Source organism: Benincasa hispida, chromosome 11 (genome assembly GCF_027475165.1).
Source record: "Benincasa hispida cultivar pf3 chromosome 11, pf3_genome.v1.1, whole genome shotgun sequence".
Classification (NCBI taxonomy): Eukaryota; Viridiplantae; Streptophyta; class Magnoliopsida; order Cucurbitales; family Cucurbitaceae; genus Benincasa; species Benincasa hispida.
This window is the reverse complement of record NC_143488.1, coordinates 33,837,756-33,855,535: the sequence shown is the minus strand read 5'-3', so window position 1 is coordinate 33,855,535 and position 17,780 is coordinate 33,837,756. Positions and strand designations below refer to the sequence as shown.

The 17,780-nt window shown below is 39.3% G+C and overlaps 1 non-coding gene across 1 annotated transcript; it reads right to left on the bottom strand.

Annotated features, from left to right (window-relative positions):
- Nucleotides 1-12,409: 12,409 nt before the first annotated feature.
- LOC120092242 (small nucleolar RNA R71) lies at nucleotides 12,410-12,516 on the bottom strand. Its single transcript, XR_005485953.1, has one exon. It is a non-coding gene; the product is annotated as a small nucleolar RNA R71 (small nucleolar RNA).
- Nucleotides 12,517-17,780: the final 5,264 nt, after the last annotated feature.

Below are 17,780 nucleotides of genomic sequence, written 5' to 3'. Positions count from 1 at the left end.
TTCCAAGTTTTGAACATAGTGGCCACACCCTCTCTTGGGAAGAGAGGACTCATCCATAGTGGGACTATGACTTATTGTTCATTAGAGGAATCAGTGGTATTTAAGGAGTTAGATATAACTGCAAGGGCAAAACGATAAATTGGCCCAACTGTACTTACGAGCGATTTGTGAAGGGTCATTGTACTGTTGATTGGTTATATGGACATAGAAATATATTTGTAGTGTGAAGAGTGCAACTGTCGTTCTTTAGTGGAGTGCCCAATAGTTAACGAATGGTGGATATCATGATTAAAGAGTTTAGTTAGTTATTGGATATCATGATTAAAGAGTTTAGTTAGTTATTCACGTATCGTTGAAGCTTCAAGTTACAGGTCTATAAGGTTCCCTTGGTAGCTCAATGGATTCAAAGTTGAGAATCAGATTTTGGGTTAGTTTGAAGTGTTCAAATTAACAAGAGGGAATTTGATTATATATGATATAATTAAATTAATTAAATTATATATGATATAATTGATTTGATGCATTTGATACATCATTTGATTGGAGGAATTAATATAAATATGATTTATATTAAATGCCATAAAATAGAAAAAGAATTGTAGTTTATATGTTGCATATGATGCAATATTAAAACTATAGATTATAAATATAATATGATAAGTTAGTTCTTATATTTATTTATAATTTATTAATTATGTGATAATTAATATTTCTTTTTCTCAATAACCGACTTAAGTGGGTGGTTATTCACAGTTTTATGGTAACTGTGAGATAAAAAGAAAAAAATAGTTTTTCAAATGAGTCGGTTGTCATTCAGTGGAATCATCTCACAAATTTCACTATCGAGTAAAAGGAGTATTACTACACGATAGTTTTATTGAGCTTAAACGATCAACCGTCGAGTTTACGATACAATAGTACTCGTTTCTACACAATTGAGTATCAAGTCTATATGATAAACTTCTTCCTCTATACGATTGTTCATCGCATACTCGATCGTCAACAGGGATTTTATTTATATTGTTAAGAGAGTGAATAGAGAGAATGTAATTGGGGATTTCCCATATCGGAAGGAATCATTTTAGTGGACCATTCAGCTTACTTGATGCAAAGAATTATAAGAAATTGGAAAGGATAAATTTAAGTTCTAGAAATAAAAAAATTACTAAATTGTGATCATAAATTAAAATAATAATAATAATAAGACCATCGTAAATATTTTCATCGTGACTTGACTAAAGAGCCCACAACTCCTGGATTTTCACATCGAGAATACCAAGGTAATCTTGTGGTGGTGTCTTGGTCTGTTCAAGGATCGAGGATCGAGTTTTACTCGCTGGTGATCAAGGATCTTCCAGTTGATCGTTGCATTCGTGTTGTTTGGACGTGTTGGTGACAAATCGAGGGAAATACGTGAAGAAAGAGTTCTTCAAAGGTATTGTCACTCGATCCCTTGTATTTAGTTTTGAAGCATGCTGTAATTTATTGATTGGTGCATAATCTCTTCTGTATGATTGTAAATGTTTGAGTTCTTTCACAATGGAGTTTAGAACGATTTGCTTCCACTCACTGGTTCTCTAGATTTAGAGTTCCTTCATTATGCATAGACTATAGAGAGTTGAATAAAGTAACCATCAAGAATAAGTATTCACTCCCCAAAATTGATGATCTGTTTGATCAATTATAGGGAGCTACTATATTCTCCAAAATTGATCTCCAGTCAGGTTACCACCAACTGAGGATAAAGGATAGTGATACCCCTAAGACTACATTCCATTCTAGATATAGACATTACGAGTTCATTGTAATGTTGTTTGGTTTGACCAATGTGATGGAAAAATAGGTATGCACAGCAGAAATGAGAATCAATTTTACTCTAATTTCATAAATTAAACATACAACCCTAAATTAGTTAATTAGGGTTTTTTTTTAGAAACATTACCTTTGAAGCTCTTGAAACTCGTCTATCTCTGCTCGAACACGAACCGGACAACTACTAGAGCTGACCTACTATCCTCTAGACTCAGAATCGGGTTGTGGGACCTGATAGATGAAGAACCCAAGAGAGAGAAAGAGATGGAAATAGTATAATGAATTTTGGGTTGGGTTTTCGATTTTTTTTAGCCCAATTTTTAAAAACTGATTTTTGCAAAATGTCAAAAAGTCTTTAATCCAAAATGAAAAGCCCATATTTATAAAAAAAGGGTCATGTAAAATTGCATGACATAAATTCATAAAAATCCAACACCTAGAATCCACTATCTTAGTGGGCTTAATGTCTCCACTATAAGCCAACACCTAGCCCACTATTTTTTTAGTGGAATTATCCAACAAAAGTTTGGATTTTTCCACTAACTTTAGTTAAAGGGCAAAAAAGTCATTTGTCAAAGTCAAACTTTGACCAAAAAGTCAACATTTTGACTTTTTATGATTTTTTCCGTGTTGACTAATTTTGACCTCCCGAGCATGAATCCGCATTCATTTTCTTGAAATTCAAATCAATTTGAATATAAGGTCGGTTAAAGTTTGACTTTTCAAAGTCAAAAGTCAACTCTTTGACTTTTTACATCTTTGACTATTTCCATTATTTTCGAGCTTTCGAATATGAACCTATTCATATTCTTGATATTTAAATCACATTTAAATATTAAAGCTATATCTCTAAATTGAAAAATCGACCACTATATCACATATACTTGTGGGTTTCTCTCTCTTCACCTAATTCGAACAATTCTAATTATTCTATCATACTGTTCTAAGTTTATTCCATATGAGCTAGTAGGGGAACCTAATGAACCTATAGATCATGGGCTCCAACGATCCGAGATTAGCTGGCTAAACTTTTTACACGGAGTTAATCAACATTCGTTAACAAACGGGTCATTCCACTATAGTCCCGTAGTTGCACTCCCCTCACTATAGATATATTTGTGTCCATTTGATATAACCATGATTACTAAGCTAATCCTTCACAAGTTGTTTGTAATCTTGGCTGGGTCATAAACACCGTTTTACTCCCGAGACTACATCTTATTCCTTAAGTTTCACTGATTCTTTAATGAACAATTGGTTTAAGGTTCAACCTATAAACCGAAGCCCTCTCGGGACAATGAGAGGGTGGGGCCCCTTGTTCAAGACCTGGATTCAGTACTAAAGGGAACAACCTATCCACTATCCCTATAACGGGTAGGAGTGAATTCCGTCTTGCACCCTATGTTCCCAGCTATCCACTTGATCTTACCCCTGAAATGGGAGGCTTATTGGGCCAGCGATAATGAGTTGCCCTCACCTATGCAGATCTAAGGATAATTTCGAGTGAACACGAGTTCATAGTTAGCTCAAGATTAAGATTAAGTTACCTAGGTCATCAATTAACAAAATAGTCAGTTTTATACATTAAACAACATTTAGAACGTAAAAAGTGACTATTTCATGGTTCAGTCTTATGTAAACTTTTTACATAGGATGCCCCCATTTTCATGTCTCCACATGCGATTTAGGATCACATCATTTGTACTACAAAATGGGCCGTAACCATAGTGTCCCAAGAATAAGGCACCCAACCTTATTCATATACTATAGACCATTTTGGCTATATATATTTGAACTTGATCTACATTTATGTCACTACATAAAGTTCAAATTTAAACTTAATAGCCTTGAAACCTTAGTTTATTGGATTCATGAATATAGAATTTAAATTTACTAAAGATTTTCAATAACAACTTTATTGAACAAGAATATGATATTACAAACTACGAGTTTTAGGACATAAAATCTAACACAATGTTCCAGCAGTGTTCATGTACCTGACGAATAGGGTGTTTGGGGATTTTCTTGACACCTTTGTAATTGTTTTCATCGATGACATCTTGGTCTATTCCAAGATAGAAGTAGAGCACGAGAGCATCTTCAGAAAGATCTAGGAACTTTGATGGAGAATAAGTTATATGCTAAATTCTCGAAGTATGAATTCTGGCTTCGTAAGGTGTTCTTTCTTAGGCACGTGGTGTTGAAGGATGAGGTTTTTGTGGACCTAGCAAAAATTGAGGCGGTTACGAGTTAGCCCACCCCACAACAGTTAGTGAGGTGCATAGTTTCCTAGGGTTGGCTGTTATTATCGTCAGTTTGTAGAAAATTTCTTCCGCATAGCCACTCTTCTAACTCAATTGTCTAGGAGGGGAGCTCCGTTTGTTTAGAGCAAAGCTTGTGAAGATAGTTTTCAGAACCTAAAGCAGAAGTTTGTTTCTACATTGATTCTTACACTACCAGATGGCTTCAGAAGTTTTGTGAGTTACAGTGATGCTTCTAAGAAGGGGTTGGGTTGTGTGTTTATGTAACATGGTAAAGTGATTGCCTGCCTCCCACCAGTTGAAAAACCATGAGCGAAGCTATCCTACTCATGACTTAGAACTAGCAACAATGGTTTTTGCCCTGAAAATCTAGAGGCACTATTTGTATGGGGAAAATATTCAGATTTTCATCGACCATAAGAGTTTGAAATACTTCTTCACCTAGAAGGAGTTAAACATGAGACAACGCAGGTGGCTCGAGTTAGTGAAGGATTACGATTGTGAGATTCTATACCATCTAGACATGGCGAATGTGGTGCTCGATGCTCTTAGTAGAAAGACAGCTCATTTGGCTGCCTTGATCACCAAACACGTCCAGCTATGTAATGAGTTAGAACGTGCGGAAATTGCAGTTGTAGTGGGAGAAGTCACCTCGTAACTAGCACAATTGACGATTCAATCGAGGCAAAGAATCATTGATGCGTAGCAGGGCGATTCATACCTTGTTCAAACATTTCGTCTGGTGGAGTTAGGTCAAGACAGTGAATTTTCAGGGTCCTTGGATCAAGGTCTTCTATATCAGGGATGGTTATGCGTACATGCAGATAATGACCTTAAGAGCGAATTGTTGCAGAAGCTCATAACTCCCCATTCTTGATACATTCTACCAGTACTAAGATGTATCAATATTTGAAGTAGTATTATTGGTGGTCCAATATGAACGGGGAGATAGCTGATTATATGAGCAAATGTTTAGTCTGTCAATAGGTGAAGGCCCGAAGGCAGAAGTTAGCGGGTTTGTTACAACCATTAAATGTACTAGAATAGAAGTGGGAGAGTGATGCGTTATTTTATGAAGTGAAATTATGGATGAAATGCGATGGTGAAAAATGCATTGAGCACTCAAGTTTTCTCAGTGGAATCTAAGTGTAAACCCCATTGAGTTTCTAATAAGTCCAGGGTCGAACTCGGGGACTTGTGAAAGGTTGCGATTGTAATTTTTAGAAAACTTTGCGGTAACCGGTAACTCAATTAATTGTTGGTTGTTGTTGATTGCGATAATGTAAAATAAACAAATGCGACAGATTTGAGAAAAGTCGGATTGCGTGATAAATGCACTGAGTATGCAGATAAATGGGTTGAGAAGGTCTTTAGCTAGTGTTACTTGGGAATGCGTCAGACTGTGCGATCATGCTACAACCATGCACAGCAAGTCATTTTCCAATGCAAATGCGATGCTCCTAAGTCTAGGACGCATGTGTTGAATGCAAAAGTGTCCATAGAGTTTACTCCTAAGTCTCTACTCTTGTCATATGTGATGATGCAAGATGCATAAAGGCAAGGTGACCACACACAATCATATCCTATCTCTAGGATGCATGCGATGCGTTAATAGCAAACAATGCTTATTCCTAAGCTCCTATCTCTTGATTATGTGTTCTAATCTGACTCTCCCGAGCCTGGATTCTAACCTGACTTTCCCAAGCCTAGATCCTATCCTTAGACTACCCTCCCGAGTATCTCTAATGGACGAATGAAGCATACATAATACAAGATAATCGCATAGAATGAAGATTCCCAGTTATGCTAGCTAAATGCTTCTCAACCCAGTCAACAGATTTAGCTACTCATGCGCAAATAACACAGACTGAATAGATATAGAGAAGAAAATTCCATTTTTATAAATGAGTTTGAGTAGAAAATAACAATGGAAGATAAAGGTAAAGAGCATGGTAGAAATTCCTTGCTGAACGAGGCTTTTACACTGTCAATCTCAACTCGGTTCAAAAGATATTCCTGCTTCTGCAGGAGTCGACCCTCTCTCTGTTCTTGAAGCTTCCGACACTCTCTCAAGCTTACGGGAACGATCTGTCGACATAACCTTCTTCTCCCGCGTCTGCCTTAAAGCAAAAGAAAATTTAAGAACAAGGCTAAACTATGAATAGAACTTGTGAGATGGTGAACTGGTTAACTCGTGGAACCCTTTTCCTGAAGGATGCCTTTGGTATTTATAGAGCTTCGGGGTGAAGGCAGCTTCTCTCTCATGATTGCACAAATGGGATGGTTTTAATTCCCTGACTGATGTGCCGAATATTTGTCACTGAAAAGCTGAATGTACTTGTTACCGTTAGGTGCTTATCAGCTTAATTCAGATTCGACCGCCATCAGCTTTCTGTCCCATCGTGATTAATTATGCCTTTCACCCAAATGCGTCCACCAAGTTGCACCGACCAAGTTGCGGCAATCCTTCTTAAGCAAATGTTTGCGAACACAATCACCGCAAAGTCTTGCAGTAATGTTGCGCTCGATCAATGATTTCCTATGATCGTAGTTTCCACCTTGCGTCAATGCATATTCTGCATAAAAACACAAAAATCAACTGTTTCTATGCGATGAACGCATGCGACCATAATATTATGAATTTGATGCTTTTTGGATGCCATTTAACATATTTTATCAATGCAAGCCAGGATTTGTTTAAGAACTTAGCACTATGATAACGTGCATTTCTACCCGTTATCACACCCCCAAATTTAAACAATGCTTGTCCTCAAGCATAAGCTAAAGATTTCCTTTAGCAAGTCGACCACAATGTTCTTTTCCTAGATTTCTCAAGGATACTTTGTTCACATCCTATATACTAAAGTCTCCTTAAGTCCTATTCAAGTCTCCACTTAAAATATTTCTAAGACCGAGGAATTTCAAACTTAATCTTCAAAAGGACTTTACTAAATTCCGGAACATTGCATGATTTATTTAAAAAAGTCTTTTCCACCGGGGTGTTAAATGATTTTATCCTTGCATATTTCTTGACGTTATTATTTTTTTTCTGACCTTGCCCTGATCCAAGTGCCTTGCCTTCGTTTTGGCTTGCCCCCATGTGGGTCATGCGGACATCCAACTATGAGCAATGCGCTCTTTCTCAGACTAAACTCATACCTACTTGGCAGCAGAGTTGCGGTCATTTATTTATGTGTCAATCCTATTGACTTACTTTCGTTTTGGCTTGCCCCCACGTGTGTCATGCGGACATCCATCTACGAGTAAGTGCCCTTCACAACTTAACTCTTATCAACATGGGTTCCCATTGCGTTGACAGTGGAGTTGTTATTTTCCTCTTTTCTTCTTCTTCTTCTTCTTTTTTTTTTTAATCAAAATAACAAGGTCGAAAATAAATACTTCACCCCCAAATTTAAAATGCGGCAATGTCCTCATTGCCAAAAGATGAAATAAGTCATGCAATGTTCTTAGAAGGCTTCGTAAAGAGAGTTTGAAAGAAAGCTAGCAAACCCCTAACTTCTAGAAATATTTCATGAGGTGACTATCTTAAAGTTAAGTCTTTAGTATATATGAAAGAAATAGAAGCATATTTTTCATCATTGAAATCATAATTGGCAAAGAGACAACATGCGGTAACTTACTAAATTTATCAATATTAAATGATTGTGGTAATCAAAGAGGATGAGATGATAAAACTTTTAAAACTAAAATGCGATGTAATAGCGCAAAATTTGAAATAAAGTGAAGGAAGAATATAACCCCTAAATTTGGGCTGTCGCCCGCATTATGTATTGATGCATCATTCTTTGCGGCGATCTATCTTCTTTGAATTGCAGTGACGGAGTAAGATGAGTTGCTTCTTCGTGTAACACCTCCGCAATCCTGTGCCTCGATCGTTGCACTAAAAACAGTGAGAGGGTCAAATAATTTTAAACAAAACAACATTTTTTTCGCAACATTTTTTTAGATGAAGTAGTAATAAGTAAAATGCAGATAGATAAATGATGATTAAAGTGTCAAAGGAATGAGAGTTCAAGAACCAAACAAAGGATATTCCAGGTTTTTCAGATCCACAGAGGTATTTTCTGGTTGAAAATCACCCCCACAATATGCCTTAACTCGCTGTTCATTAACCTTAAATGTACGGCTTCCATCCTCAGTGATAAGCTCCATCGCACCATGTTGGAATATCTCTTTAATGATGAAGGGTCCGAACCAGTGCAATTTTAATTTTCCTGGGAAGAGTCGTAGTCGTGAGTTGAATAGTAGGACCCTCTGCCCGACTTAGAGGTTTTTACCGCATATGGGTTTGTCGTGCCAGCGTTTGGTGTGCTCCTTGTAAATCTTTACATTCTCATATACGTTAATCCTCCATTTTTCTAGCTCGACCAGTTGCATTTTTTGCGCTTCCCCTACTTTCTTCAAACCAAAGTTTAGCTTCTTTACCACCCATAGTGCCTTATATTCCAGCTTCAAAGGTAAATGACATGCCTTACCAAATACCAACGCATATGGGGACATACCTATGGGTGTTTTAAATGCAGTTCGATATGCCCACAACGCATCGTCGAGCTTTGTTGCCCAATCTATTCGTGAAGGCCTTACTACCTTCTCGAGTATCAGCTTAATCTCTCGATTGGACACCTTGGCCTGACCATTTGTCTACGGATGGTATGCGGTCGCCACTTTATGGAGAATGTTGTATTTGCGCAGTAGCTCCTTAACAGTATGATTGACAAAGTGAGACCCCTCTTCACTTATTATGGCACGTGGGGTGCCAAAACGAGTGAAAATGTTTTTCTTCAGGAATTGCGAGACTACCGCCGCATCGCTTGCAGCGCATGCCACTGCCTCTACCCACTTGGGTATATAATCAACGACTAATAAAATATAATGTTTACCATTCGATGGAGGGAATGGTCCCATGAAAAAAATACCCTACACGTCGAATAACTCGAGCTCCAAGAGGATGTTCATCGGCATTGCATGTTTCCATGAAATGTTACTTGTGCGTTGGCACCGATCACACTTCCTGGCATAGTCAGTTGCATCCTTAAACAATGTTGGCCAAAAGAATCCACTCTGTAAAACCTTAGCTACGATGCGCTGTCCTCCAAAATGCCCACCATATGGTGAGTCGTGACATTGCGATAATATGTGTTGTTGAGCAGCATTTGGTACGCATAGTTGCAGAATCTGGTCTGCCCCCCTTTGTACAGATTCGGCTCATCCTAGTAATAATATCTGCATTCATGTTTGAGCTTCCTCTATTGGTGGTAGGTATAATCTTCAGGAAATTGCTCACAAACCAGATAGTTAACTATGTCAGCATACCAAGGCAATTCTTCAATATGGAACAATTGCTCATCCGGGAACACCACACTCACCTCTGATTCATTGCAGTCAATTTCAGGGTTTTTCAATCTAGACAAGTGATCCGTAACTTGGTTCTCCATCCCTTTTCGATCAATTATTTTTATGTCAAATTCTTGAAGGAGGAGAACCCATCTGATTAACCTCGGCTTTGTGTCTTTTTTTGTCATTAAGTACTTTATCGCTTAATGATCCGTATGGATGAGTACCTTCGTTCCAGATATGCTCGAAATTTTTTCAATGCAAAAATTACCGCAAGAAGCTCTTTCTCTATGGTGGTATAATTGGTCTGAGCAGGATTTAACGTCTTACTCGCATATGCGATGGGATGTAAGATTGTTTTTCTCTTTTGTGTCAAAGCTGCTCCCATCGCATACCCGCTTGCATCGCACATTATTTCAAAAGAAAGTGTCCAGTCAGGTGTAATTAACACGGGTGCGGTAATCAGCGCATTCTTCAAAATTCTGAATGCGTTGAGGCAATTATCATCAAAATGAAATTTTCTGTCAACCTCCAACAACACACTCAGTGGTTGCACTATTTTCGAGAAGTCTTTGACAAAGCATCTGTAGAATCCAGTGTGCCCTAAGAAACTTCGTATAGCCTTCACGCTTGTTGGAGGTGAAAGTTTTTCAATTGCTTCGATTTTTGCTTTATCCACTTGATAAGCGGCAGAAATACATGTTATCATAGTGCTAAGTTATTAAACAATGACGGATGGCATTGATGAAAAATGATAAATTGCGTCTATAAAGCATAAAATCTATAATATTGCAGTCGTGTGTGTCAGCACATTGGAACTATTGATTTTTGTATTTTTTTGTGCAGAATATGCGTTAACGCATTGCAGAGAATGCAATCATAGGAATTCATTGGTTGAGCGCAATTTCACTACAAGACTTTGCATTAATCGCACTCGCAAATATTCGCCCGAAAAGAATCGCCGCAACTTGGTCAGCGCAACATGTTGGGCACATCTAGTGAAAGAACAATTAAGAGTGATGGGATAGAAAGCTGATGACAGTCGGATCCACATTAAGTTGACAGTTGATAACGGTCACGAAGTACATTTAGACTTAATCGATGATAATTAGCCGGCGCGTCATTCAGGAATTAAAGCTGTCCCATCTGTACAACCAGGAGAGAGAAGCCACCTTTCACCATGGAAGCTCTATAAATACCAAGTGCATTGTTCAGAGAAAGGGTTAAGCAGTCGATTACTCCACCATTTTTAGTTCACGCCTCTATCCATAGTTTTCTTTCACCTTTTTAACGCGAGGAAGAAGTTGTGCCGGTAGATCGTTCCGACAAGCTTGGGAGAGCACCGAAAGCTATTAAGGCAGAGAGAGGGCCGACTCCTATGGAAGCAGGAATATCTTTAGTTTAGAATAGAGATTGCAGTGTAAAAAGCCTCGGCTTGCAAAGAATTGCTACCAGGCTCTCTACCTTAACTTCCATTAGCATTTTGTACTTAACTTATATACAAGAATGGAATTTCTTTCTCTATATCTGTTCACTCTTTGTGATTCACGCATGAGTAGCTAAGTTAGTTGAATGGGTTGAGAAGCATTTAGCAAGCACAACGAGGGAATCTTTATTCTTTGTGATTATCTTGTTTATGTATGCTTCATTTATCTATTAGGGATACTCGGGACGGTAGCCTAAGGACGAGATCTAGACTTGGGAAGGTCAGGTCAGAATCTAGGTTTGGAAGAACTAGATTAGAACACATAAACGAGAGGTAGACGCTTAGAGATGAGCATTATTTGTTATCAATGCATCGCATGCATCTTAGTAATAAGATACAATTGTATGCGGTCACCTTGCTTTCATGCATTTTGCATCAACGCATAGGACAAGAGTAGAGACTTGGGAATAAGCTCTATGGACATTTTGCATGCAACACTTGCGTCCTAGAATTAGGAGCATTGTATTTACATTGGAAAATGACTTGCTGTGCATGGTAGTAATATGGTCGCATAGTCTGATGCATTCCCACGCAATGCTAGTTAAAAGATCTTCTCAACCCGTTCATCACATACTCTTTGCATTTACCAACACAACTTTGTTTCTCAAATCCGCCGCATTTATTTATTTCTTTTTATCAATACAACCAAACCAACCAACAACTTATTTATTTACCGACTACCGCAAAGTTTTCATTTAAAAACTATCAATGCAAACTATTTTCACAAGTCCCTGTGATCGACCCTTGACTTACTAGGAAACTCAGGAGAATTTACACTTGGATTCTACTGGGAAAACTTGAGTGCACAACGCAATTCCATCAACGCATATCATCCATATTTCCACTTAATAAAATAACGCAGCAAGTTTTTGGCACCGTTGCCGGGGACTTCGGCAAAATAGTTTGTTAACGGTAGTTTTTTTCTTTTTTTTTTTTAATTTCTTTGCAGGACTCTCAATCTCTGGCGAATTATGACCCGAAGATTGAGAGGACCTTTAGGAGAAGATTGAGAGACTGCCATCAGCAACCGCAATCCGATAAAGAAAAGATGGCGGAGTAGCTTAGGAATGAAGCACCAAATAACAACAATATCATCGCAAATCCAATTATTTTGGCCAACGATCGCAATAGGCCCATCAGGGACTATGCACCGCCAAACCTCTATGATTTCTCTTTGGGAATCATGAGGCCTGCCTTTGATGGAAGTAGATTTGGAATGAAATCGGTGATGCTGCAGATGATCTAGGCTGCAGGTCAATTTGGAGGAAGGCGTGGCGAGGATCTGCATGCCCACCTCCGAAGTTTTATTGAAATCTACAATACTTTTGTGTTCCCGAACATCTCTGCTGAGGAGGTTTGACTAACATTGTTTCCATTTTCTCTCTATGATCGGGCGAGGAAATGGTCTTATTCGCTCGAACCAGGAGAGATCACTTCTTAGGAGCAGGTGGTGGAGAAGTTCATGAAGAAGTATTTCCCACCTATAGAAAATGCCAGACGAAGAAAGCTTATCACAAATTTTAAACAAGATATGGACGAATCACTCAGTGATGCTTGGGCAAGGTTTAAGAGGTTGGTTCGAGATTGTCCACATAATGGGCTACTAGATTGCCTTTAAAGGAAATCTTCTACCACGGTTTGAATCTTGCTTCCCAGACCGCTGTCAATGCGGCAACAGCTGGTGGTTTGCTTGACAAGACTTATGATGAGGTGAAGAATATCCTGGATCGCATCTCCAAGAATCATGAAGACTGAAGGGAGAGCGACTAGAGATTAAGACTCAAAGATTCGGATACAAATAACGATGCTATTGTTTCCTTACAAAACCAAATGACCGCAATGATGAATTCGATTCAAGGAATGACGATCAGCAGTCCAACACCTTAAGGTAGGCAAATCAATGCAATAAGTTAAAACACCGCAAGGTGCACAACTTGCGGTGATGGGCATGCGATGGAAGATTATCCACAAAACCCACAATCTGTATATTTTGTGAAGAACAACCCTTTTTCCAACACCTACAACCCTGAGTGGAAAAACCACCCAAACTTTTCTTAGAAGAACCAACAACAAGGTTTCCAATCTGTGGCACAAAAAGAAGGGCCACCAGGGTTCTTTCAATGCAGTAATGTTCAATAGAGTAACCAAGCAAGTAGCTCACAACAACCACCGCAATCTTCTTCCCTAGAAAGCCTATTGAAGCAATATATAGAGAAAAATGAGATGGTGCTTCAAAGTCAGGCTACGTCCATCTACAACCTTGAATTTCAGATGGGCCAGAATGCGAATGAGCTTAAAAGCAGACCGCAAGGGGCGCTGCCAAGTTCAACTGAGCTTCCATGCAACCTAGGGGGTTCAGGTAAGAAGCAATGTCAGGTTGTGACATTGCGCAGTGGAAAGACTGTGGAGGGAGAAAAGAAAGAGTAGAGCAGACCAACCTTCATTGCAACTAAACCTGAGATTGCAGCAATGCAAGAAGAAGAAGAAGAAAATGAAGCAGTAGAACCTGAGGTTGTGTCGACCTCAAAGTCAAATGAAACGGGAACCGTGAAAGTCCAGTTACCACCTTTCCCTCAGAGGCTAAAGAAGAAAAAAAAAACGAAGAGGTATAGTACCAATGCTTCTCATCTATGTTAAAGCAATTACATGTTAACATTCCCTTCAGTGAAGCGATTGAGGAAATGTCTGCCAATGCCAAGTTTCTGAAGGACATGGTAACCAAGAAAAGAGGCACTGGAAAATTTTCCACGGTGGCACTAATGCAAAGTTCCAAATCTATTATTCCACAGAAGATAAGCGATCCTGGGAGCTTTACTATTTCTTGCTTCATAGGAGGACTCTATACTGGGCAAGCCCTGTGTAACTTGGGGGCCAACATAAATTTAATGCTGCCATCAATCTTTCGACAACTAAATGTGGGGCAACTTGTGCCCACATCTGTGACCCTCCAATTGGCCGATAGATCTCTGGTTCATCCAGAGGGTAAGGTGAAGGACGTGCTGATCATAATTGATAAATTTATTTTGCCAGCTGACTTCATCATCCTGGACTATGAGGCCGACAAAGATGTGCCCATCATTTAGGGCGACCTTTCCTATCAACAAATCATGCTCAGATTGATGTGCACAAGGGAAAAATCACCTTGAGCATAAACGGACAACAACTCAAATTTAATATAATTCGTGCCATGAAATTCCCGGATGAAGTAGACCTGTAAGATTCTGACGATGAGGACCTGAATATGATTGAGGAAGAAAAGTCTGATGAAGAGTGTGAAGAAGAGGATGCGAACGCATCCATAGCTGCCTGTAACGCGATCGTAGCAAAAACAAACAAAGAAGAGGGATCGATCGCAACGTAAGAAGAAGAGCCGAAAGAAGAAACAAAAACAACACAACCTTCCCTCGTGGAACCACCAACACTTGAATTAAAAACCCTGACAACACATCTGAAGTATGCATTCCTGGGGCAGAATGAGAAGCTGCCAGTGATAATTTCCTCTACGCTCAACGCAGATCAAGAGAATGCGTTAATGAGCATTCTCAAGAAGCATATGCGAGCAATCGGCTGGATGCTCATTGACATCAGAGAAATTAGCCCCGCGTACTGCATGCACCACAGTCGTCTTGAGGATGGCCATAAAGCAACCATTGAAAATCAACGTAGACTTAACCCTGCGATGAAAGAGGTCGTAAAAAAGAAGATTATCAAATGGCTGGATGCGGGCATCATCTATTCCATTGCAGATAGCACGTGGGTCAACCCCGTGCAATGTGTGCCGAAGGAGGGCGGAATGACGGTAGTCCCCAATGAGAACAATGAATTAATACCGCAAAAAACCATCACTGGATGGCGTATATATATGGACTACCGCAAACTGAATGTGGCCACAAAGAAAGATCATTTCCCTTTGCCATTCATTGATCAAATGCTGGACAGACTAGCAGGGAATGATTTTTACTGCTTCTTGGATGGATATGCAAGGTACAACAGATTATGATGGCTCCTGAAGACCAAGACAAGACCACATTCACCTGCCCATATGGGACATTCGCTTTTCGCCACATGCCGTTCGACCTATACAATGCGCCAAGCACGTTCCAGAGGTGCATGATGGCGATCTTTTAAGATTATCTCGAGGACTCAGTAGAAATATTTATGGATGACTTCTCCATTTATGGGAACACTTATGAAGTCTGCCTGGCCAATCTGGAGAAAATTCTAAAAAGATGTGAAGAGACGAATCTGGTGCTCAACTGGGAAAAATGTCACTTCATGGTGACAGAGGGTATAATGTTGGGGCACAAGGTCTCTCGAGAAGGGTTGGAGGTTGATAAAGCAAAGATTTACGCAATTGAAAAGCTTCCACCTCCAACCAACGTGAAGGCAGTGCGAAGCTTCTTGGGGCATGCTGAATTCTACAGACGATTTGTTAAAGACTTTTTTAAGATAGCAAGACCGTTGAGTGCGTTACTAGAGGCAGACAAAAAGTTTGAATTTGAAAACAATTGCCTCAACACATTTCGAATTTTAAATAATGCGTTGATTATCGCACCCATCTTAATTGCGCCGGATTGGACATTGCCGTTCGAAATCATGTGCGACGCAAGCGGGTATGCGATGGGGGGCCACACTAGCGCAAAAGAAGAAAACAATTTTGCATCCCATCGCATATGCGAGTAAAACTCTGAACCCTGCTCAATTTAATTATATCACCACTGAAAAAGAGCTCATGGCTGTGATTTTTGCGTTGGAAAAATTCTGGGCATACTTGTTGAGAACCAAGGTACTCATTCATACCGATCACTCGGCAATCAAATATCTAATGACAAAGAAGGACGCAAAGCCAAGATTGATCAGATGGGTTCTCCTCCTTCAAGAATTTGATATCGAGATAATTGATCAGAAGGGGACAGAGAATCAAGTTGCGGATCACTTGTCCAGACTGGAAAATCTTGAGGTTGACCGCAATGAATCTAAAGTGAGTGTCGTGTTCTCGGATGAGCAGCTGTTCTGTATAGAAGAATTTTCATGTTATGATGACATTGTTAATTATTTGGCCTATGAACAATTTCCTGAAGATTACACCTACCATCAATGGAAGAAGCTCAAGAATGAATGCAAACACTACTACTGGGATGAGTCGAATCTGTATAAAAGAGGTGCAGACCAAATCATTCGATTATGCGTGCCTGATGCTACTCAACAATGCATATTGTCACAGTGCCACGATTTCATACTTCATGCAATATTTATTCATTACTACTTTATATAACTCTTATATAACTTGTAATGAACTAAGCATACAGCTTTCATATACCCTTATACTATAACACTTATAATATGAAGATGATGCATGGATATGTTTAATGTATGCATATATTATAACTCTTATATTATATGATGCATGAGCATGCTTTAAGGTAATTTAATCATGCAAATTTCTATATTATAACTCTTATAATATAAAACTCTTATGTTCAGAGTTCCTTCAATTGGTATCAGAGCCAGGTTGTTCTGATATTCCAAATTTCGTTGATGTATTGAATTACATTTGCAGCCATGGTGGGTTTTATGTTTCTACAATGCATTTAAGTGTTAGATGTAGTTATGGATGTGAATTGAAGGAACTCAAAATATAGAGAACCAATGAGCGGAAGCAGATCGTTCCAAATCCCATTGTGAAAGAGAATGAACATTTACAATCTAACAATACAGTTATGCATCAAGGAGTGAACATACCTTTGAAGAACTTTTCTTCTAGTATTCCCTCGATCAATCAGCAAGGCACCCAACAACACAAATGCAACACTTCTTTGGAATATCCTCGACCCTCGAATGGAAACTCGACACTACCACGATGCTACCTTGTTACTCTCGGTGTAAGAATCCAGAAGGTGTGGGATCTGTATGGATTTGGTAGAGGGAAGAAGGAACTAGATGATCGAGTAAGTGGGAGAAGACAGAAGTCTATCGTTTAGACTTGGGTACTCGATCATTTAGTAGCGAGTAGCTATTGTATAGAAAAACTCGATGCTCTTATCGTTTACTTTCTCGAATATGAAAACGATCACTTGATTCATGTAGCGTGTTCCAATGTCAAAATGAAAGATTTTAGAGAGGCTTAGTTGGGATTCAGATCTTTCGAGATCGAAAGAACAAAGTGCTAGCACTGTCTTAGGCATCGTACATTGACAATATGTTGATCAAGTACTCGATGCAAAACTCCAAAAGGGGGCTTTTGCCTTTCCGGCATGGAGTCACATTGTCTAAGAAACAGTGTCCTAAGACACCTCACGAGGTTGAGGAAATGAGATGGGTCCCCTATGCATCTGTCGTTGGCAATTTGAGGTACACGATGTTATGTACTAGACTTGACATTTGCTACGCTGTGGGGATAGTCAGTAGATATCAGTCTAATCCAAGATAGGGTCACTGAACAGCCGTTAAGAACATCCTCAAGTATCTTCGGAGAACGAGGGGCTACATGCTTGTGTATGGTTCTAAGGATTTGATCCTTACAGGATATACGGACTCTAGTTTTCAGACTAATAAAGATTCTTGGAAATTCACTTCAGGATCAGTGTTCACTCTTAACGGAGGAGCTATAGTATGGTGAAGCACCAAGCAGGGGTGCATTGTTGATTCCACTATGAAGGCCGAGTATGTAGTTGCTAAGGAGGCCGTTTGGCTCAGGAAGTTCCTAACTGATCTGGAATTTGTTCCAAACATGTCTAGGCCCATCACCTTTTATTGTGATAATAGTGGTTCTGTGGCGAATTCCCGTGAGCCTCGGAGTTACAAGCACAGCAAGCATATAGAGCAGAAGTACCATCTCATCAAAGAGATTGTGCATCGAGGGGACG